Genomic DNA, 11,262 nt, shown 5'->3' with positions numbered 1-11,262 from the left:
CGACGGCCTACCGGGGAACAGTGGGTTAACTGCCTTGTTCAGGGGCAGTTTGACGGCCTACCGGGAACAGGGGTTTAACTGCCTTGTTCAGGGGCAGAATGACGGCCTACCGGGGAACAGGGGTTAACTGCCTTGTTCAGGGGCAGAATGACGACCTACCGGGGAACAGGGGGTTAACTGCCTTGTTCAGGGGCAGAATGACGGCCTACCGGGAACAGGGGGTTAACTGCCTTGTTCAGGGGCAGAATGACGGCCTACCGGGGGAACAGGGGGTTAACTGCCTTGTTCAGGGGCAGAATGCCTACCGGGGGAACAGGGTTAACTGCCTTGTTCAGGGTAGAATGACAGATTTTTTGTACCCTGTCAGCTCGATGGATTTGAACCTGCAACCTTTCGGGTTGCTGGCCTAACGCCCTAACCACTAGGCTACCTGTCCCCCCCTCAACCACTAGGCTACCTGCAACCCCCCTCTAACCACTAGGCTACCTGTCCCCCCTCTAATCACTAGGCTACCTGCAACCCCCTCTAACCACTAGGCTACCTGTCCCCCCTCTAACCACTAGGCTACCTGCAACCCCCCTAACCACTAGGCTACCTGCCCCCTCTAACCACTACGCTACCTGCCCCTACTCTAACCACTAGGCTACCTGCCCCCCTCTAACCACCAGGGCTACCTGCAACCCCCTCTAACCACTAGGCTACCTGCCCCCTCTAACCACACGCTACCTGCCCCCTCTAACCACTACGCTACCTGCCCCCCTACTCTAACCACTAGGCTACCTGCCCCCCTCAACCACTAGGCTACCTGCCCCCCTCTAACCACTACGCTACCTGCCCCCTACTCTAACCACTAGGCTACCTGCCCCCTCTAACCACTAGGCTACCTGCCCCCCTACTCTAACCACTAGGCTACCTGCCCCCTACTCTAACCACTAGGCTACCTGCCCCCTACTCTAACCACTAGGTTACCTGCCCCCTCTAACCACTAGGCTACCTGCCCCCCTACTCTAACCACTACGCTACCTGCCCCCCTCTAACCACTAGGCTACCTGCCCCCCTACTCTAACCACTAGGCTACCTGCCCCCTCTAACCACTACGCTACCTGCCCCCTACTCTAACCACTAGGCTACCTACCCCGACCCTCTAAGATACATTTATTTATTTATTTTATTTCACCTTTATTTAACAAGGTAGGCAAGTTGAGAACAAGTTCTCATTTACAATTGCGACCTGGCCACACAGGTTGGAAGACACAGCACAGCGCCCCTGGAGCAGGTTAAGGTGTTAAGTGCCTTGCTCCAGGGCACAACGGCAGGAGATGACATCGATAACAGAAACTCTTCCGTTAGCCGTGAGCTAAACAACAGCTAATGTGACTCACCACGTCGTAGTGTCCGTGCTGTGCCGACAGGTGCAGAGGATCTGTCCCTCGTCTGATTGGCCATTGACCGACGAACCAGACTTCAGCAGCATCTTCATAGGCTCTGCCTTCCCCTGCCAAGCCGCGTAGTGCAGTGGGCGCATCCCTACGGCAACCACAGAGGAAAAGACAGAATCAGACTACGGCCGGCAGCGTGTGTGTGTGTGTGTGTGTGTGTGTGTGTGTGTGTGTGTGTGTGTGTGTGTGTGTGTGTGTGTGTGTGTGTGTGTGTGTGTGTGTGTGTGTGTGTGTGTGTGTGTGTGTGTGTGTGTGTGTGTGTGTGTGTGTGTGTGTGTGTATGTGTCTCACCCTTCTGGTCCCTGATGTCCACGGTGGCCTGCGATTCCAGCAGCAGAGATGAGCTCCAGGTTCCCACTGAGAGCAGCATGGTGCAGCGGAGCAAACCTACACACACACACACACACACACACACACACACACACACACACACACACATTTAAGTTATTTAGGGCAAATGTTCTAAAACGTTTTGGGTCCGGGAAACATTTTGTGATTCATCAGGGACATCCTCATTATCAGAACACGAGAGATAAAGAATAGGACACAAGGAGATATTTGACTTATTTAGAACCAAGATCTACTATGACTTTTGGGTCCGGGGAAACACTATTTCATGACCATTCAATCAGGGACATCCTCATGACCAATCAAACTCGAGAGATATGAAGACCAATCAAACCAAGGAGATCTACTATGACTTCATGACCAATCGAACCAAGGAGATCTACTATGACTTCATGACCAATCGAACCAAGGAGATCTACTATGACTTCATGACCAATCAAACCAAGGAGATCTACTATGACCAATCAAACCAAGGAGTTCTGCTATGACTTCATGACCAATCAAACCAAGGAGATCTACTATGACTTCATGACCAATCAAACCAAGGAGTTCTACTATGACTTCATGACCAATCAAACCAAGGAGATCTACTATGACTTCATGACCAATCAAACCAAGGAGATCTACTATGACTTCATGACCAATCAAACCAAGGAGATCTACTATGACTTCATGACCAATCAAGGAGAACCAAGAACCAATTCTCCTATGACTTCATGACTGGATAAAAACAATTTTTGGGCCCTGTGAAGGAACATTTTAAGGCCCACCTCTCTCTTGGCATCAGGGATATTGTTGTTTTTATTGCGTGTGTGAGAAGCCCTGATTTAGGGCACAGTGGGAGGTATGGTAACTCCATAATGGACAGGAAGAGTCATCATGGATTAAAAGACCAGCTGATGTCATAATGGACTGGATTACAACTACAATCACTCAACCTTACACAGACACACACAGATACACAGACATACACTGGGCTTCTATTGTGGGTTATCTAGCTAGCCGAACACATCTGTTTCCTGGTGTGTAGACTAACTCGTATCTACTACTGTCAGCTGGATGGAGAAGGATAAGAGAGAGAGAGGGATATTTTTTTATTTAACTAGGCAAGTCAGTTAAGACCAAATTCTTATTTACAATGACAGCCTAGGAACAGTGGGTTAACTGCCCTGTTCAGGGGCAGAGCGACATATTTTTACATTGTCAGCTCAGGGATTCGATCTAGCAAGCTTTCGGTTACTGGCTCAACGCTCTAAACACTAGGCTACCTGGGATGGAAGAGAGGAGAGAGGGATGGATGGAGAAGGAGAGGGCAGAGGGATGGAGAGAGGGATGGAGAGAGAGAGGGATGATGGAGAGAGAGGGATGGAGAAAGGGATGATGGAGAGAGAGGGATGGAGAGAGGAATGGAGGGAGTGGGATGATGGAGAGAGAGGGATGATGGAGAGAGGGATGATGGAGAGAGGGATGATGGAGAGAGGGATGATAGAGAGAGGGATGGAGAGAGAGGGATGGAGAGAGGGATGATGGAGAGAGGGATGGAGAGAGGGATGTAGGGAAGGATGAGATGGAGAGAGGGATGGAGGAGGCGGGATGATGGAGAGAGAGGGATGATGGAGAGAGGGATGGAGAGAGAGGGATGGAGAGAGGGATGTAGGGAAGGATGAGATAGAGAGAGGGATGGAGGGAGAGAGGGATGATGGAGAGAGAGGGATGATGGAGAGAGGGATGGAGAGAGAGGGATGGAGAGAGGGATGAGGGAAGGATGAGATAGAGAGAGGATGGAGGGAGAGGGATGATGGAGAGAGAGGGATGATGGAGAGAGGGATGGAGAGAGAGGGATGGAGAGAGAGGGATGATGGAGAGAGGGATGGAGAGAGGGATGATGAGAGAGAGGGATGATGGAGAGAGAGGGATGATGGAGAGAGGGATGATGGAGAGAGGGATGATGGAAGAGGGATGATGGAGAGAGAGGGATGATGGAGAGAGAGGGATGATGGAGAGAGAGGGATGATGGAGAGAGAGGGATGATGGAGAGAGGGATGATGGAGAGAGGGATGATGGGAGAGAGAGGGATGATGGAGAGGGATGATGGAGAGAGAGGGATGGAGAGGGATGATGGAGAGAGAGGGATGGAGAGAGGGATGAGAGAGGGATGAGAGAGAGGGATGAGAGATAGGGATGGAGAGAGAGGGATGATGGAGAGAGAGGGATGATGGAGAGAGAGGGATGGAGAGAGGGATGATGGAGAGAGGGATGATGGAGAGAGAGAGGGATGATGGAGAGAGAGAGGGATGATGGTGAGAGAGGGAGGGAGGGATGGAGAGAGGGATGATGGAGAGAGGGATGATGGAGAGAGGAGGGATGATGGAGAGAGGGATGAGAGAGAGGGATGATGGAGAGAGGGATGAGAGAGAGGGATGATGGAGAGAGAGGGATGATGGGAGAGAGGGATGATGGAGAGAGGGATGAGAGAGAGGGATGGAGAGGGATGGAGAGAGAGGGATTTGTAAACAATGGATGATGGGGTTACAGGATGGAGAGAGGGTGTTGGATGCCTTATTTTGAGAGGTGATGGCATAGACCGTGTGGGATGTCAGTGTGACAGATAGAGGGAGTGTGTTTGAGTGGCAGTGTGAGGGATGGAGAGGCATTGAATGTGAGGGAGCAGGGAGTGTGGAGTGTCAGGTGAGGGATAGAGGCAGTGTGTGAGTGGCAGTGTGAGGGATAGAGGGATTGATAGAGGCATTGTGAGGGATACAGGCAGTGTGAGTGTCAGTGTGAGGGATAGAGGCAGTGGATGAGTGTCAGTGTGAGGGATGATGGCAGTGTGTGAGGGATACAGGCATTGTGGGAGTGTCAGTGTGAGGGATAGAGGCAGTGTGTGAGTGGCAGTGTGGGAGAGGGATGATGGAGTGAGGGATGGAGAGCAGAGTGAGTGAGGATGGAGTGAGAGGACAGTGTGAGGGATAGAGGCAGTGTGTGAGGGACAAGTACTTCAGTGTGTGAGGGATACAGTATACAGTGAGTAGAGGTGTTTGATGGATAGAGGCAGTGTGTGAGGGCAGTGGGATAGAGGCAGTGTGTGAGGGATAGAGTGTGAGGGATAGAGGCAGTGTATGAGGGATAGATTCAGTGTGAGGGATAGAGGCAGTGTGTGAGTGGCAGTGTGAGGGATAGAGTCAGTGTGAGGGAGAGTCAGTGTGAGGGATAGAGGCAGTGTATGAGTGTCAGTGTGAGGGATAGAGGCAGTGTGTGAGTGGCAGTGTGAGGGATAGAGGCAGTGTGTGAGGGATACAGGTCAGTGTGTGAGGGTGTCAGTGTGAGGGATAGAGTCAGTGTGAGGGATAGAGTCAGTGTGAGGGATAGAGGCAGTGTGTGAGGGATAGAGTCAGTGTGGGATAGAGTCAGTGTGAGGGATAGAGTCAGTGTGTGAGGGATAGAGGCAGTGTAGGGATAGAGTCAGTGTGAGGGATAGAGTCAGTGTGATAGAGTCAGTGTGAGGGATAGAGTCAGTGTGAGGTCAGTGTGAGGGATAGAGGCAGTGTGTGAGTGTCAGTGTGAGGGATAGAGTCAGTGTGTGAGGATAGGTCAGTGTGAGGACAGAGGCTCTCTTGTGTGAGGGATAGAGTCAGTGTGAGGGATAGAGTCAGTGTGAGGGACAGAGGCAGTGTGTGAGGTGTCAGTGTGAGGGATAGAGGCAGTGTGTGAGGGATCTCTCTCTCTCTCTGTGAGGATCAGTGTGAGGATCTCTCTCTCTGTCTCTCTGAGTCAGTGTGTCTCTGTGAGGGATCTCTCTCAGTGTCTCTCTCTCTCTCTCTCTCTCTCTCTCTCTCTCTCTCTCTCTCTCTCTCTCTCTCTCTCTCTCTCTCTCTCTCTCTCTCTCTCTCTCTCTCTCTCTCTCTCTCTCTCTCTCTCTCTCTCTCTCTCTCTCTGTCTCTCTCTCTCTCTCTCTCTGTCTCTCTCTCTCTCTCTCTCTCTCTCTCTCTCTCTGTCTCTCTCTCTCTCTCTCTCTCTCTCTCTCTCTCTCTCTCTCTCTCTCTCTCTCTCTCTCTCTCTCTCTCTCTCTCTCTCTCTCTAGGGACACAAAAACGTAGATGGAATCATAGAATTAAACACACGCACACACAGCAAAACTGCATCATCACGCTTGTGTGTCTGTGTGTCAGTGTGTGCGTGTGCGTGTGTGTGTGTTTGTGTCTGTGTGGGTGTGTGTGCGTGCGTATTTGTGTGTGTGTGTCTGTGTGGGTGTGTGTGCGTGTGTGCGTGTGTGTCTCTGTGTGTTTGTGTCTGTGTGGGTGTGCGTGCGTGCATGCGTGTGCGTGTGTGTGTGTGTGTGTCTGTGTCTGTGTGTGTGTGTTTGTGTCTGTGTGGGTGTGTGTGCGTGTGTGTGTGCGTGTATCTGTGAGTGTGTGTGCGTGCGTATTTGTGTGTGTGTGTCTGTGTCTCTGTGTGTGTGTTTGTGTCTGTGCGTGCGTGCGTGTGTGTGTGTGTGCGTGTGTGTGTGTGTGTGCGTGCGTGCGTGTGTCTATGTGTGTGTGTGTGTGTGTGTGTGTGTGCGTGCGTGCATGTGTGTGTGTGTGTCTCTGTGTGTGTGTGTGTGTTTGTGTCTGTGCGTGCGTGCATGCGTGCGTGCGTGCGCGTGCGTGTGTGTGTGTGTGTGCGTGCGTGTGTGTCTATGTGTGTGTGTGTGTGTGCGAGCATGTGTGTGTGTGTGTGTGTGTCTCTGTCCACTCACCCGTCTGTATCCTGAAAGTTGACGTTGACCCTCTTAGCAGAACCAAGGAGCTCTGAAACAGACAGAACGACAGACTTTAGTTACTGTAGTTACTTTAGTTACTGTAGTTACTGTAGTTACTTTAGTTACTTTAGTTACTGTAGTTACTGTAGTTACTTTAGTTACTGTAGTTACTGTAGTTACTGTAGTTACTGTAGTTACTGTAGTTACTGTAGTTACTTTAGTTACTTTAGTTACTGTAGTTACTGTAGTTACTTTAGTTACTTTAGTTACTGTAGTTACTGTAGTTACTGTAGTTACTGTAGTTATTGTAGTTATTGTAGTTACTGTAGTTACTGTAGTTACTGTAGTTACTTTAGTTACTTTAGTTACTGTAGTTACTTCAGTTACTTCAGTTACTTTAGTTACTTTAAAAATCTTCTCTTTCCTTTCTATCATGCAGGTTGTAACGTAGAGAAGTAGGACTATTATATATTATAAACGCTTGTTAATTATGAAATAAAGTGTGGTTGTATTAGAACAGCAGCTCAGTGCCAGCAGGTTGTAACGCAGAGAAATAGGACTATTATATATTATAAACGCTTGTAAATAAAGTGTGATTGTAACTTAGAGAAGTAGGACATTGGACGAATACAGCCGGTGGTTACCTAGGAAACAACCCGGTACAGTTCCCTCGGGGAATTTATATAACTACCAGGTGATGAACTGCCTTGTCTCTCTCACACACACACACACACACACACACACACACACACACACACACACACACACACACACACACACACACACACACACACACACACACACACACACACACACACACACACACACACACACACACCGTCTCCTCTCTCTCCTGAGGCAGGATGCAGGACAGTCTCTCTACTGTCTGGAAGACAGACCACTTCCTCACTGACTATTTCATTCACTTACTGTCTCTGTGTGTGTGTGTGTGTGTGTGTGTGTGTGTGTGTGTGTGTGTGTGTGTGTGTGTGTGTGTGTGTGTGTGTGTGTGTGTGTGTGTGTGTGTGTGTGTGTGTGTGTGTGTGTGTGTGTGTGTGTGTATGTGTGTGTGTGTATGAGTGTGTGTGTGCGTGTGTTCCATTTCAAGACTCCCCCCCCAAAAAAGGGCTTCATCAACTGTCTCCGGGGTGTCTGTCTCTCCCCCTCTCAGAGGATCCCGCAGAAGAAGAAGACGATGTGGAGGTCATGGGTTGCCGTAGTTACACGTGGTCTGGGGTTGCACTATGCAACTATGCAAATGCTCTTCTACAACATGAGGAAGTGGATATTTAAGGAGCAAAACATGGCCTGTCTGGGATGATACCAGATTATAATGCCGAGGTTCTCACACGACTGGCCTGTCTGGGATGATACCAGATTATAATGCCGAGGTTCTCACACGACTGGCCTGTCTGGGATGATACCAGATTATAATGACGAGTTTCTCACACGACTGGCCTGTCTGGGATGATACCAGATTATAATACCAGATTATAATGATGAGTTTCTCACACGACTTGCCTGTCTGGGATGATACCAGATTATAATGCCGAGGTTCTCACACGACTGGCCTGTCTGGGATGATACCAGATTATAATGATGAGTTTCTCACACGACTGGCCTGTCTGGGATGATACCAGATTATAATACCAGACTATAATGATGAGTTTCTCACACGACTGGCCTGTCTGGGATGATACCAGATTATAATGATGAGTTTCTCACACGACTGGCCTGTCTGGGATGATACCAGATTATAATACCAGACTATAATGATGAGTTTCTCACACGACTTGCCTGTCTGGGATGATACCAGATTATAATGGCGAGTTTCTCACACGACTGGCCTGTCTGGGATGATACCAGATTATAATGATGAGTTTTTCACATGACTGGCCTGTCTGGGATGATACCAGATTATAATGCCGAGGTTCTCACACGACTGGCCTGTCTGGGATGATACCAGATTATAATGACGAGTTTCTCACACGACTGGCCTGTCTGGGATGATACCAGATTATAATACCAGATTATAATACCAGATTATAATGCCGAGGTTCTCACACGACTGGCCTGTCTGGGATGATACCGGATTATAATGAGTTTCTCACACGACTGGCCTGTCTGGGATGATACCACAGCTAAGCTAGCGTCTGGGCTAACACAGCTAAACTAGGGCTAGCACAGCTAAACTAGCGTCTGGGCTAACACAGCTAAAGTAGCGTCCGGGTTAACACAGCTAAGCTAGCGTCTGGACTAACACAGCTAAGCTAGCGTCTGGGCTAACACAGCTAAGCTAGCGTCTGGGCTAACACAGCTAAGCAAGCGTCTTGGCTAACACAGCTAAGCTAGCGTCTGGGCTAACACAGCTAAGCCAGCGTCTGGGCTAACACAGCTAAGCCAGCGTCTGGGCTAACACAGCTAAGCTAGCGTCTGGGCTTATACAGCTAACCTTGTAGGTCAATAATATGCAGGTTTTCATAAAGAAAAATAGGAGTTTATAATCGTGAGAGAAACAAGGATTTTCTTAAAACGAACCTCGATGTGGCGAGCTACTTCTTGTCCCTCAAGCTTTACAGCCAAATATCACTACAGAAACATCAACATTTAAAACATTGATGTGGCCTCAGCTCCACCCCCAATTAGAGGCATTTTAGAGGCATTTTGATTGGTTTGACGTGTGGTGAGATGTCACTGATTCCCTCCAGGTTTCCGACAGCTCTTTAGCCACGGAGCCTCCCCAGGCTTCCCGTTTCAGGGAAGGAAGCCTGGTTTACCAGAAGGCTAGCTGGGAAGGAAGCCTGGTTTACCAGGGCTAGCGGAAGGAAGCCTGGTTTTAGGCTACGGAAGGAAGCCTGGTTCACCACAAGGCTAGCGGAAGGAAGCCTGGTTCACCACGAGGCTAGAAGGAAGCCTGGTTCACCACGAGGCTAGCGGAAGGAAGCCTGGTTCACCGTGACGAGGCTAGCGGAAGGAAGCCTGGTTCACCACGAGGCTAGCGGAAGGAAGCCTGGAAGGCTAGCGGAAGGAAGCCTGGTTACCACCACGAAGCCTGGGCTAGCGGAAGGAAGCTTGGGAGGCTAGCAGAAGGAAGCCTGGTTCACCACGAGGCTAGCGGAAGGAAGCCTGGTTTACCACGAGGCTAGCGGAAGGAAGCTTGGTTCACCACGAGGCTAGCGGAAGGAAGCCTGGTTCACCACGAGGCTAGCAGAAGGAAGCCTGGTTTACCACGAGGCTAGCGGAAGGAAGCTTGGTTCACCACGAGGCTAGCGGAAGGAAGCCTGGTTCACCACGAGGCTAGCGGAAGGAAGCCTGGTTTAACACGAGGCTAGCGGAAGGAAGCCTGGTTCACCACGAGGCTAGCGGAAGGAAGCCTGGTTTACCAGAGGCTAGCGGAAGGAAGCCTGGTTCACCGCGAGGTGAGAGTGGAACCACGTATAGGAAAAAACAGTAGAACAGAGAGGCTGGCTACACACACACACACACACACACACACACACACACACACACACACACACACACACACACACACACACACACACACACACACACACACACACACACACACACACACACACACACACACACACACACACACACACACACACACACACAGACAGGACAGACAGAGCCCGTTGAACAGAGTTTGCCAGTCATTGCCATCTGTCTATCAGCAGAACACTGCTATAACAAATTCAGACCACACAACTTCCTGTCTATTAAAATGACAAAATAATGTTAAGAGCTCAAGCCCACAAAACGACATTAATATTGTGTGTTCATTCACGTGTGTCATGACTCCCAGCAGTCTACACGTCTCACTAGATATCATAGATAATACATTCAGGTGTGTCATGACTCCCAGCAGTCTACAGTCATTATGGGGTATTGTGATGTCATTATGGGGTATTGTGATGTCATTATGGGGTATTGTGATGTCATTGTGGAGCTTTTGCTGTAAAGCATTTTTGAAATCAGACACTGTGGCTGGATTAACGAGAATGTTATCTTTAAAATGGTGCCTAAAACTTGTATGTTTGAGAAATTTGATTTATGAGATTTTTGTTGAATTTGTTGTATTTGGCGCCCTGCAATTTTCATTGGTTGTTGGCGATGGGTTCCGCTCGCGTAACAGGGTTTCGTTAGACAGGTTAAAGGTCTTACATCGGCTCCGGAACAGCTGGTGCTCTCATGCACGTTTCAGTGTTATTTGCCTCAAAGCAAGCATAGAAGTAGTTTAGTTTGTCTGTTATAATAATAATAATAATATGCCATTTAGCAGACGCTTTTATCCAAAGCGACTTACAGTCATGTGTGCATACATTCTACGTATGGGTGGTCCCGGGAATCGAACCCACTACCCTGGCGTTACAAGCGTCATGCTCTACCAACTGAGCTACAGAAGGACCAGGCTCGTGTCACTGGGCAGCTCTCGGCTGTGCTTCCCTCAGTCGTCTGATGGTTTGCCACATCCGATGAGTGTCAGAGCCGGTGTAGTACGAGTCGATCATAGTCCTGTATTGACGCTTTGCCTGTTTGATGGTTCGTCAGAGCCGGTGTAGTACGAGTCGATCTTAGTCCTGTATTGACGCTTTGCCTGTTTGATGGTTCGTCAGAGCCGGTGTAGTACGAGTCGATCTTAGTCCTGTATTGACGCTTTGCCTGTTTGATGGTTCGTCAGAGCCGGTTTAATACAGTCGATCTGAGTCCTGTATTGACGCTTTGCCTGTTTGA

The 11,262-nt window shown here is 49.4% G+C and overlaps 1 long non-coding RNA gene across 1 annotated transcript in view; it reads right to left on the bottom strand.

Moving 5' to 3' along the window:
• Positions 1-1,775: 1,775 nt before the first annotated feature.
• Positions 1,776-11,262, bottom strand: part of LOC124020649 — a 41,375-nt gene continuing 31,888 nt past the window's right edge. Inside the window, exons 3-4 of the long non-coding RNA XR_006836112.1 lie at positions 6,526-6,577; positions 1,776-1,826 (exon numbers count right to left, since the gene is read on the bottom strand). This is a non-coding gene — a long non-coding RNA (uncharacterized LOC124020649). The remainder of the gene's footprint in view (positions 1,827-6,525; positions 6,578-11,262) is intronic.

The sequence above is a fragment of the Oncorhynchus gorbuscha genome, unplaced genomic scaffold, assembly GCF_021184085.1.
Source record: "Oncorhynchus gorbuscha isolate QuinsamMale2020 ecotype Even-year unplaced genomic scaffold, OgorEven_v1.0 Un_scaffold_872, whole genome shotgun sequence".
NCBI lineage: Eukaryota > Metazoa > Chordata > Actinopteri > Salmoniformes > Salmonidae > Oncorhynchus > Oncorhynchus gorbuscha.
The sequence above is the reverse complement of the archived record's forward strand: the minus strand, read 5'-3'. Positions and strand labels throughout refer to the sequence as shown.